Genomic DNA, 12,582 nt, shown 5'->3' with positions numbered 1-12,582 from the left:
ATAGGGAGTCTTTGGGTGATGAATCTATCCCTCCAGCACGTCCTATTAATAGCCGTGGTCGAGGTTTAAGTCTCCGCCCTTGTGGCTCTGATGGATCTAGATTTTTGAGGTGAAGCATATTCATCAAATCTGGGTTTGACATGGCCTTGTATGTTAGGCAAAGGTCACCTCTGAGCAAGCGGTGGCGACTGAATAGAGCTGGAGTTCTTTCAGTCGGGCAGCATAGGACATATTTTTGAGACCCTTTATCCTTTTGGTGAGGAACTTTTGTGGCCTCTCCAGCTGCTGCAAGTGTCGGGTCAGATACATTCAATGGGGCATTGTACTCAATCATTGGTCTGATGGTGATAAGTAAAGGGCTATGACCTCCCTTGATCTAGATGAGAATCCCTTCATGATAAGGTGGGCAATGTAGAAGGTCTTCCTAACTACTTTAGCTACATGGGTGTCGAATGACAGACTACTATCAACCTGGGTCCCCAGGTCCTGATAACTTCTTCTGTGCTCAGTGGATTGCCACCTATTTGGTAGCTAGGGGTAACCTTGTTTTTCCCAAGGGTATGACTATGCATTTTTGGCATTTAACTTTAGGCCGTGGCTCTGGCACCAGTTATCCGCTTCTGTGAGACCCTTCTGAAGGATATCTGTGTCAGATGTGTTTTCTACTATGGCCCAGTTTGCAGTCATCTGCAAACTTTGTCAGCCATAACCCTCCTGTGTTTGCTTTTACTCGAAAAGTAGATGCCAAACAAGAGTGGGCCCAGGACTGAGCCCTGTGGGACACCACTTGTGACAGGCTTTGAGTCTGACATGGCGCCAGCAACTCTGACCCTGTGGGTTCTGTCACTCAGCCAGTTTGCAACCCATCTTGTGATGTATGGGTTAACATTTAAGCTGATGAGTTTTTCAATGATACCCGAGTGGGGTATTGTATCAAGGCCTTAGCCAGATCGAGGTAGGCTGTATGGACTGCCTTTCCCTCATCAATGGCTTTGGTGACTGTTTCAAAAAGTCAACCAAGTTTAAAAGGCATGATCTGCCTTTGACAAAGCCAAACTGGGTTGGATCCAAAGTCTGCAAATTCTATGTCTTTATTTATGAGGTCCATTATGATCCTCTCCATGGCTTTGCAGATAAGGCTTGTCAAGCTAATGGGCGGTAATTTCCAGGGTCGGTGGAGGCACCGCCTTTGTGAAGTGGGACCACAGTTGCAGTGCGCCACTCCTGGGTACGTATCCAGAGGTAAGACTTTGATTAAACAGCTGTCCTAGCTGTGGGTTTAATTCCTCATTGAGTTCGTGGAGCACACAGCCGGGGACACCATCAGGTCCCATGGATGCTGTGTTTTTGCTTTGGAGAGAGCAGTTCTCACTTGGGCTGGAGATGTTTGGGGGCTGAAATCGTTTGGTATAGATATCTCTCCTTTGGGGAGGGGAGAAGTTTGCACTGAACCTGTCAGCCAGTATGTTGGCAATGTCTGTAGGATCAGTAATCTTCACATCATTTTGAACTAGTTCTGAGCATATCTGGGAGTTTCCTCCTAGGTTTCTAACATAGCTAAAGAAGGCCTTATGATTGTCTTTGAGTCTTTAGCTATTTTCTCTCGAAATTTGCTTTGGATGATTTTATGAGAGCTCTTAGTTTTTACTTATAGTGATCAAGGGTGTCTTACCTTTTAAGGATTTTGCTCTATCTTGTAGTAGCTTCCTCCTTTTGTTGTAGAGTTTATTTATGGCTGGGGTCCACCAGACTGGACGCTTGCCTTTGGTACAAAAGAGTCTTTGTTTTGCTTGGGATTGCCTTATCCATGCAGTCCTGCAGGTGCTGGTAGAAGGCATTTGTAAGTGATTCAGCGGCTTGAGTACTGTTTTCCGCGCTCGGGGCCTTAAAGGAGACCACACTAGTCTTTAGAAGTGTGAAGTCGGCTTTGAGAAGTTCTTTACTGTGGTCTTTTTATTTCAGGTGGGGTGGGATGAAGACCTCCAGCGAGATTAGTTTGTGATCTGATCTCACCAGTGAGGGGTATACTTCGTGTTGAACATTGTGCTCCCATGTTCGTGATGATGAGATCAAGTATGTTATCTCCTCTTGTGGGGATGGTGACTAGTTGTTCCATGGCATTTGAGTTTATGAATTCCAGGAACTTTTGGGCTAGGGTGTTTGGGCTTGAGTAGTGTTCCCAGTCTATATTAGGGTAATTGAAGTCACCTAGTATGATGGTGTTTGGTGATACATTTATCCCCTCTAGTGTTTTCAGGAAGGCCATGTGAGGTTCCTGAGTTTGTGAGGGTGGCCTGTAACATGCTACAATTTGCAGAGCAGTCTTGCCTATGGTTAATTGCACCTGGATGGTCTCCGATGCATCATGCGTTGCCACCAGTCTTGAGGTGTGGGTGTCCTTGATGAATATGGATACCCCCCCTCCTTTCTTGGTATTGTCCGGATTTTGGGGCCGGAACGCATGATATGAGGTAAAACCTGATATCGCTGGGGTGCTCTCAGGAGCCTTGAACCAGGTTTCTGTCACAGCACAGACATCGATGTTCTCCATACTGAGAAGGGCCTCGAGTGCGTGCATTTTGAGATTTAGACTTCTGGCATTGAGCAGCATTACCCTTAGTTTTTTCCTTTTTGTGTTCTAGGGTGGTAGGTTTAGAATTTGAGCCTTGCCTAAAAAGGCACTATGGGGTGGCAAGAGCCTTTGCCAATATCCGGAATCCCAGGGTGACAGGTGCAAGCCGTCCCTCATGGCAGCGTGGCTTGTCCAGCATGTCATCCCAGGCAGACAGATACTGGATCCCCTTTGAATGACACCAGTGTTTAAGCCAATTGTTAAAGCTGATCATCTTATCTCTGTATTGTGGCATCATTCTTGGTGAAGGTAGGATACTGCTCAAGGTCAGGGTCATACCTGCCTGGGCTACATAATCAGAGAGCTCCTCAATGTCTCTTTTCATGTAGTCCAAGGAGTGCGTCTCAGGTCGTTTACACCAGCGTGGACAATGACTGAGTCATATTTGTACCTGCTGTTGAGAGACCTGAGTGCTTGCGTTATGTGGCGGATTCTAGCGCCCGACAGACAGCTTACTGTGACCTTCTCCTTACTCAGTCTGGTGAGCGGGACGTCAGTGTGTCTGACTATGGAGTCACCAATGACTAGTGTGTCAGGCATTGTGTTTGGCCTTAAGGGCTGTGACTGTTTGACACTCTGACTGTGAGGTCTATGTGTTGCAGGTGTTGTGTTCTGAGGTGGTGGTTGTTTGGGTGTCTGCTTTGGTGGCCTCTGCTGTTTTAAGCTATCACTGAGAAAATACTCCATCCTTTAGCATTGGGAATGACTTCTGGTGGGAAAGGGACTCAGCTAGGTGGCCAATAGTTAGGGCAAATTTTCATTTAGGACAGCAGGATAAACAATGGCTGGAAAAGCTACCAAAAACCTTAAGCAAGACTCAGACAGGCTGACTCCTAAGGCTAAGTGGCCAACATGGGTTAAATGGTGGGCAGTTGCACAGAACGATCGAGGGCCTCTTAAGAGAGTTATACCACAGTTGTATAAAATTCTGTTATACACTAGAACACAAACCCATAATAAATATAGATTAATCTAGGAGAATGGCCTGCAAATTAACATTCTGTTGGAGAGTTGGTCCAAGGTTATCCAAATCCAAAGGTATGCCACCAAATTACAAAACCACAATTTTTTTTTGGCTGGCAATGATTATTTAAATACTTTTACACTTCCTCCAAACTATCACGTTTCTCAATAATTCATGTTTTTGTCAGAGATTTTATCAGAAAAAAGTTGGCTTCTGTCAACATACTTTCTGGGACTGCCCGGATATAGCAAACTTAAAAAGGGACCTACAAAAGTATTTTTGACAAATTATGGCCTGACATGATTACATTTTTACATTACTTATTTCTCACAGGGTAGGATCAAGCAACTGACTAATCCAACCAGGATTATAGCTTAATGCAATTATTGATGTTTATAAGTGAAATGACAGTAATAAGATATCAGGAAAGAAAATGGTGCTCCTCAACAAGAAGACGCAATGAAATTTATGGAAGACATCAAGAATCCAGAAGTATACATAAATAATGAATAAACTACACTTTGAATGCTTAACAAATGGTTAAAATCGATTACTAATTTACTGACTAGCTAAGCATATAAAAGAAACTCAACTTGGTTGAGTTGATTTCTTTATCTATTGGACCTGATGGATCCCTGTGATGTGAACCTAACACCTATTTTGTAGATGTGGGACACATAGATGGTTATCTTCAGTTTATTGAGCTCATAAAGTTAAAGACTTTCTTTTTTCACTTTGGTATTATCTGCACTATGAAGACATATGTATCTATATCTAGAATAGTAACAATGTGAAACACCTTTCATCAGTTAATTATGTAAATTCTCTCTCAGATTTTTTTTCATTTTCCTTTTTGATCGTAATGATATTGTTGACATCGGAAAACCAATGAAATTGGAGCTGCTACAAAATAATGGCCATGGTAACTTATTTCACACAAACAGTATCCACTTACACAAATGCACACTAGTCTTGCAAACCTAGATTATTAATGACTGTTTAAATCAGCACATAAGAACAAGAAAAGTTACTTTCATCCAATGTCAGCTCCCCACCCCCACCCAACAGTTATAGCTACTTTGTCAACTAAGTATAACTCAGATGTCTGACTGTAAAAATAATGGTCACAGTAATGCATTTCAAATTTAACACACATATGCACAGCAGCCACAGTAAAGTATTCCAATGTACTTCACATAATGCACACAAGTCCTACAAAGTCAGATTACTTACAGCATAAAATGAACAGATGGCAACATGCTTACTTAATTAACTTAGTACAGTTTGAACAACATATTGTCATATTAACAATAATCGTAAAAACACCAAAACAACCGATCCTGAGAGGATGTTTCGACCGCTGATAAAATAATGTCAACAGTAATGCATTTTAGGTTTGTTTCACACAAATGCACAATAACCACAATAAAGTATTCTAACTTACTCCCAAAAATGCACAGTAGTCTGTCAAAGCTAGATTAAAGATTGTTTGAAATAAGCCAATGGCAAGACATTAACACCTCAGACATTCAAGTGTGATAAAAATAACAGTCACAGTAATGTACTTCAAGTTTGTTTCAAACACACAGTATCCAATGTAAAGTATTCTAACTTAACTATACACAAATGCACACTAGTCCTGCAAACCCATGTTAATGGCAGTTTAAAAGAGTAGATGACAACAAAGTGAAGGCACGTTCAACTACTGGCAACCTCCGTCATTCAAAAGTCATAGCCACTTTGTTGTCGGTGTAAGTCTCAGACGTCTGACTGTGATAAAGAAATAATGGTTCTGATTCAGATTAATGTATTTCAACTTTGTTTCACACAAACAGTAGCTAAAGTGTACTTTTGAATTAACCTCACAAAAGTTATCTTAGTCCTGCTGTCTGCAAAGCCAGAATAACCAAGTGACAGCATTCATTTTCATCTACATACAGTCCTGATACATACTCAGCAATTATAGCTACTTTGTACACATCTAAGATGCTCAACTGTAATATACTACAACAAAATAATAGACAACCAATGTACTTCACCTCCATTTTAAACCAACTCACAAATGCTTGTCATCACCAGCCAGCCAGCCCCCCCCCCCCCAGCAATGTAACCTCACCCTGCAAAGCTTCTACTGCCGATATCTGGTTGCCTGCCTGGATTAAAAAAATTCTCTTGTCATCACTGCTGCTGCTCCTTTGAAAGAGGTGACCGAAGACATCAACATGAAGACCCATTGGTACAGAAGCAATACACTCATCTGAACCATAAGCAACCAGAATCAACAAGGGGATTCAGGCCGCTGTTGAATCACTTTGGGTGTGGGAGATGGGCAATGGCATTTTCTCTTACAGGAGAAGTGCTATCAAAAGATGCCATGTGAAGTATAAATGCCCTCAAGCCAGCTAAAGCTGAAGATGCAGCCCACTGTCAAGAAGCCACAAATCACGGTCAGCTGTACTTTACCAATAGAAAACATGTTTGTGTTCTTGTACTAGAAATGCAGGCTGTTCCCAAGTATGGAAGTATAACCACTGTCCGATCTAGCTAAACTGCAAGTATTTCTGCTTCTTGAACTGTTTTAAACTGTTTAAAGTTGTTTTTGCACCTGCACTTTTAAAGTTTGTCATGTTTGTTGCATATACCTGTTGAGGCTACACACTCAAGTGCGCTAGCATGTGTTACATATTTATTGCATTTTCCTGCTGTTTGTTGCAAAAAAGAAAAAAACAAAAAATTATCCTTGTTTTCCGAATTTCCTGACCTAGAGTAGTCCAAATACAGGCTTTGCTGTATTCTGGACATTTGGAAAGTTCCTGTGTTGCCCATTTCCTTTCTTGGATAAAGGGAGGCTTCTTTGTTCACCAGTGGCAGTGGGGAGCTTAGAGCAGCCTATCTATCCCTGGAGGAGTGTTCCCAGCACACAAATCTGGTAGTCTATTGGCCGTTTTGGGCCAATTTCTAGCTCTTTCAAGTCCCCCTGTATAAAATCCGCTTTGGAGCGGCTTTATGTGATTTTGCATAGCAGCATCGGGCAGCTCCGCTTAATTGGGTTTAAACCATTCTCGGCTCCACAAAGTCTGCTCTTCACTTTTTCCCTTAGAACTGATCTAGTTCTCATAATAAATACCCTATTCCTACTCTAAAGCCTGGCACTTGCTCACTAAAGCAATTATATAAGTCAGCACTAAAAAATTAAAAGCACTACACCCTCACAAACTCCCCTTGAGTACCTTGTTCCCCATTGGCCCTTTTTTCAATTATAAAGGAATTCCCAATACTATTCTAGCATGTCTAAAGATCAGTTGTCAATCTCCTCTTCGGTCCAGCTGGTGAATCTGGGAATCTTGAGGCAATGTTACAACTGCCTCATGTACACAGACAACCCTCTCCTCTTCCCAACAAATTCCAACACATGTGAGAGATGCAACCATATAGCCAAACTGCAGGCTAAGCTCTCTCAACTCAGTACTGGCGTAACCAGTCAGGAGGAGAAGTCCTTCTTTAGTTATGTCAGGAACCTGGGTGGCAACTCCCAGATATGCTCTGAGTTAGTTCAAAATGACAAAAAATACACTGAACCCACAGACATTGCCAACATCCTAGCTGACAGGTTCAGTGCAAACTTCTCCCCCCCTTCCCCCCCAAAGAGCAAATGTCTATCCCAACAGAGTGTAGCCTCCCTGACATCACAGATGCACAGGTGAGAGCTGCCCTCTCCAAAGCAAAAAACACAGCATCAATGGGACCATCTCTGATGCTTCGTGCTGTCACCAACCTGGAGGTGTGGGTATCTTTGACGAATATTGATACTCCCCCTCCTTTTGTGGTTCGGTCCAAGTTTTGGGGCCGAAAAGCATGGTATGAGGTATAACCTGGTAGTGCTGGGGTGCTCTCGGGAGCCTTGAACCAGGTTTCTTTTACTGCTCTTTTGAGCCTTGCCTAAAAAAAGCACTATGGGGGTGGCAAGAGCCTTAGCCAGTATTCGAAAGCTCAGGGGTGACAGGTGCAAGCCGTCCCTAGCGAAAAAACGTGGCTTGTCGTGCATGTCATCCCAGGCTGACAGACACTGGATCCCCTTTGAATGACACCAATACTTTAGCCAATTGTTAAAATTGATCATTTTGTCTTTATACTGTGGCATCATTCTTGGTGAGGGTAAGATGCTACTCAAGGTCAGGGTCATACCGGCCTGGGCTACATGATCACAGAGCTCCTCTAGGTCTCTTTTCATGTAGTCCAGGGAGGTACGTCTCAGGTCATTCACACCAGCATGGACAATGATGGAGTCATATTTGTACTTGCTTTGGAGTGACCTGAGTGCTTGTGTTATGTGGTGGATCCTGGCACCCGACAGGCAGCTTACAGTGACCTTCTCCTTGTTCAGCCTGGTGAGTGGGACGTCAGTGTGTCTGACAATAGAGTCACCTATTGCAAGTGTATTAGGTGTGTTGTTTAGCCTTAAGGGCTGTGACTGTGTGGCACACTGACTTTGTGAACTATATGATACGTGGGTATTGTTGTGGGGTAGCGGTTGCTTGGATGTCTGCTTTGGAGGTCTCTGCTGCTTGGGCAGATTTTTATTTAGAGCCTCCATGTATGTTTTTGTGTGTTTATGTGTTTGGTTTTCAGTTGCGATGGGTCTATGTGAGACTGGATTTGTGGTGTGTGTGTGGTTACCTTCTCCTCCTGACTGACTGTGCCAGTACTGGGTTGAGAGAGCTCAGCCTCCAATTTGGCTATATAGTTGCATCTCTCACATATATTTGAGCTTGTTGGGAGGAGGAGAGGGTGGTCTGTGTACATAAGGCAGTTGTAACATTGCCTCAAGATTCCCAGATTCACCAGCTGGACTGGAGATTAAACCCAAAACTGACTTTTGGACCTGCCAGAATAGTATAAGGAACTACTTTTTGACTGATCAAAAAGGACCAATAGGGAGCAAAGTACTTAAAGGGAGTATAAGAGGGTGTAGTGCTTTAGTTTATTAGTGCTTACTTATATGAGCAACTGCAGGGCTTTAGAATGAAAATAGAGTGCTTACTTTGAGATTTAGAACAGTTCTAAGGGAAAAAGTGAAGAGCAGACTTTGTGGAGCGGGGAATAGTTTAAACCCGTTTAAGCGGCGCTGCCTGATGCTGCGCTATGCGCAAAATCATGCAAAACTACACAAATGCGGGTTCTAAAGCAGGGAAACTGAAAGAGATAGGAATTGACCCAGAGTGGCCAATAAGCTACTAGTTTCAGGGCTGACACCACTCCTCCAGGGACAGATAGGCTGCTCAAAGCTCCCCGCTCTCACTGGTGAACAGAGAAGCTTCCTCCTATCCAAGTAAGGATATGGGCAACACAGGAAACTATACCACAGTCCAGAATTCAGCAAAACCTGAAATCTGGACTAATCTAGTTCAGCAAAGGCGGGAAAAGAGAATATTTTTTTTTTGTTTGTTTTTTTCAGGAAACAGCAGAAAAACACACAGAAAACACTGTAAATGCTATAAACAGGCTAACGCACTTGAATGTGTAGCCTACAACAGTTGTACAATACAAAAACAACTTAAATTGATATAAACTAAGAGCAAAAACTGTAAAAAGCAGAAGGCAAATGCAATTTAAACTTTTTAAAGCACAGATCAGTTAGAAATTCACTTTTTAGGCGGGAGAAGGCAGTCGGAGCAAAAAAACAGAGAAAAAAATACTTAAATCTGGAAAAGTCTCTCCTGGGTCTCTCTGTTGCCTGTATCACTCTGCAGGACACCACGAGGACCTGTGCAGAGTTGTATACTGGCGCAAAACCAAGCAAATGCGGGTTTTAAAGCAGGGAAACTGAAAGAGATTAGGAATTGACCCAAAACGGCCAATAAGCTACTAGTTTCAGGGCTGAGACCACTCCTCCAGGGACAGATAGACTGCTCAAAGCTCCCCACTCTCACTGGTGAACAGAGAAGCTTCCTCCTATCCAAGTAAGGATATGGGCAACACAGGAAACTATACCACAGTCCGGAATTCAGCAAAACCTGAAATCTGGACTAAACTAGTTCAGCAAAGGCGGGAAAGAGAATATTTTTTTTTTTTTTTTTTTTTTAGGAAATAGCAGAAAAACATACAGAAAACACTGTAATTGCTATAAACAGTCTAGCGCACTTTGGTGTGTAACCTACAACAGTTATACAATACAAAAATGACTTAAACTGATATAAAACAAGTGCAAAAACTGTAAAACGCAGAAGGCAAATGCAATTTAAACTTTTTAAAGCACAGATCAGTTAGAAATTCGCTTTTTAGGTGGGAAAAGGCAGTCGGAGCAAAAAAACAGAAAAAAAATACTTAAATCTGGAAAAGTCTCTCTTGGGTCTCTCTGTTGCCTGTATCACTCTGCAGGACACCACGAGGAGCTGTGCGGAGTTGTATACTGGCGCAAATGCGGGTTTTAAAGCAGGGAAACTGAAAGAGATAGGAACTGACCCAAAGCGGCCAATAAGCTACTAGTTTCAGGGCTGAGACCACTCCTCCAGGGACAGATAGGCTGCTCAAAGCTCCCCACTGTCACTGGTGAACAGAGAAGCTTCCTCCTATCCAAGTAAGGATATGGGCAACACAGGAAACTGTACCACAGTCCGGAATTCAGCAAAACCTGAAATCTGGACTAATCTAGTTCAGCAAAGGCGGGAAAAGAGAATTTTTTTTTCAGGAAACAGCAGAAAAACACACAGAAAACACTGTAAATGCTATAAACAGGCTAGCACACTTTAGTGTGTAGCCTACAACAGTTATACAGTACAAAAATGACTTAAACTGATATAAAACAAGTGCAAAAACTGTAAAAAGCAGAAGGCAAATGCAATTTAAACTTTTTAAAGCACAGATCAGTTAGAAATTTGTTTTTTAGGTGGGAAAAGGCAGTCCGAGCAAAAAAAAACAGACAAAATACTTAAATCTGGAAAAGTCTCTCTCTTGGGTCTCTCTGTTACCTGTATCACTCTGCAGGACACCACGAGGAGCTGTGCGGAGTTGTATACAATAACAAACTTTTTAAATCACAGATTCGCTAAAAAAAAAAAAACTGGCGCTTTAGGCGGAAATAGTTAAGACAGCAAGAAAAGCAGAAAAGTGATAATCACTCCAAAGTCACTCTTTTGTCTCTCTGCTGCTGTAGACTCTGCAGAACACCTGGAAGGCACTTGCTGAGCGGAATACAAAAGTAAAAATTGTGCAAATGAGGTTTTTATAGCAGGGAAGTGAAAGAGATAGAAATTAGCCCAAAATGGCCAATAAACTACTAACTTCTGGGCTGAAACCACTCCTCCAGGGACAGATAGCCTGCTCAAAGCTCCCCTCTCTCACAGGTGAACAGAGAAACTTCCTTCTATCCAAGTAAGGTATGGCAACACAGAAACTTGTAAAACAATCCTGGATTCAGCAATAACATGAAAACTGGACTATACTAGTTCAGAAAGGCGAGAAACAAGTATATATATATATATATATATATATATATATATATATATATATATATATATATATATATATATATATATATATATATCCTCCCCCCCCCCCCCCCCAGAAAATAGAGCAGATACAATCAAAACAACACTTTACCCAATTAACCAGTTAAAAAGCTTGTTCCAGCAGTCTTCAATCAGACAAGTTCTAACTGCACAGTCCTGCCACTAGGGTACAGAGAAACCTTCTCCAAAAAAGACGGCCTGGGTCAGTGCACAAGTCATACAAACAAAGCTAGATCCAGCCGGCCTGAATCTAGTCTGTGCTACAGCAAACAAGGCGTACCGATTTCAGAAAGAAACAGTTCAAGTAAGCATGCACAATAAGCCTTTAACCAGAAATTCCCAGCTCAGAAGGGCAGAATCTAGCCTCTCCTCCCACAAGAATGCAGACCACAAACCGTCTTAATGTAAAATAACTGGCCTGAAGCCCAAGTCCTTAACCTATAACTAATACACTTTTAGAATAACAGACACTGAGCCTTCAATCAGCAGTTCCCAACTTAGAAGGATGTACGCTACCTGTCCTGCCACAACAGTGCAAACCACACACCTTCTTAATGTAAAACAACTGGTTTGAAGCCCAAGTGCTTAAACCAAGGGCCTTAGAATAACAGTTAGAATTTAATCAGGGTACTAACAAGCAGTAACAAAGGCAGCAAAATAAATTTAATTGAGTACTTTTAAAAGAAGCAAAAGCAAAATAAGGTAATAAAGTAGGAAGAAACACAAATACAGTAAGGCAGATGAAGTGCAAATTTTTTTTTTTTTTGAGATGGAGGAAACAGAGCAGATTAAGATACTATAGGGGAATGCCCTTCCCATGTACTCTCTCTGTACACCGCCGAGGAGATGGGACTGGTAAGAGTATCCAAAATCAAAATATGATCTCACTGTACTCAGTTGAGTAAGCGAATGAGATGGGTTCAGGAGGAGTGTGCAAAAAGAGATTTACAGCAGGGGCGGGCAATTCCAAAGCCACCAAGATTAAGACCACAACAAGAAACGGGGGGGGGGACTAACTGCAGAGATTCAGAGAGACAATATTTACTGAATTCAAGACACAATATTTACTCACTCAAATCTTAAATAAGTGCAGAAAATATACTTAAATCAGCTTATGTCCAGTTGATATATGCAGACAAGTCTCAGTAGCCAGTAATTCGATTTAAAATGATTACTACAAATGAAACCAACACAGATTTTAATGCTAGCAGAACCCCCCAAACTAATAAACAGTAACAAAGGAATTTCAAAGCAGTCTAACAACTTTCAGTGAGCTCAGATGGCTAACTGCAGAGATTCAGAGACACAATATTTACTGAATCCAAGACGCACAATATTTACTCACTCAAATCTTAAATAAGTGCAGAAAATATACTTAAATCAGCTTGTGTCCAGTTGATATATGCAGACAAGTCTCAGTAGCCAGCAACTCGATTTAAAATATAGGAAGGGAAAAACTTTTTCCCAAGGATAGTCAA

At 41.9% G+C, this 12,582-nt stretch overlaps 1 protein-coding gene across 5 annotated transcripts in view; it reads right to left on the bottom strand.

Moving 5' to 3' along the window:
- The window catches only part of WIZ (WIZ zinc finger), a 3,168,750-nt gene that overhangs the window by 2,503,298 nt on the left and 652,870 nt on the right, over nt 1–12,582 (bottom strand). The gene's annotated exons all lie outside the window — the stretch shown is intronic.

The sequence above is a fragment of the Protopterus annectens genome, chromosome 9.part0 (genome assembly GCF_019279795.1).
Source record: "Protopterus annectens isolate FY-2018-M chromosome 9.part0, PAN1.0, whole genome shotgun sequence".
Lineage (NCBI taxonomy): Eukaryota > Metazoa > Chordata > Ceratodontiformes > Protopteridae > Protopterus > Protopterus annectens.
This window is presented reverse-complemented; position numbering and strand designations above follow the sequence as displayed.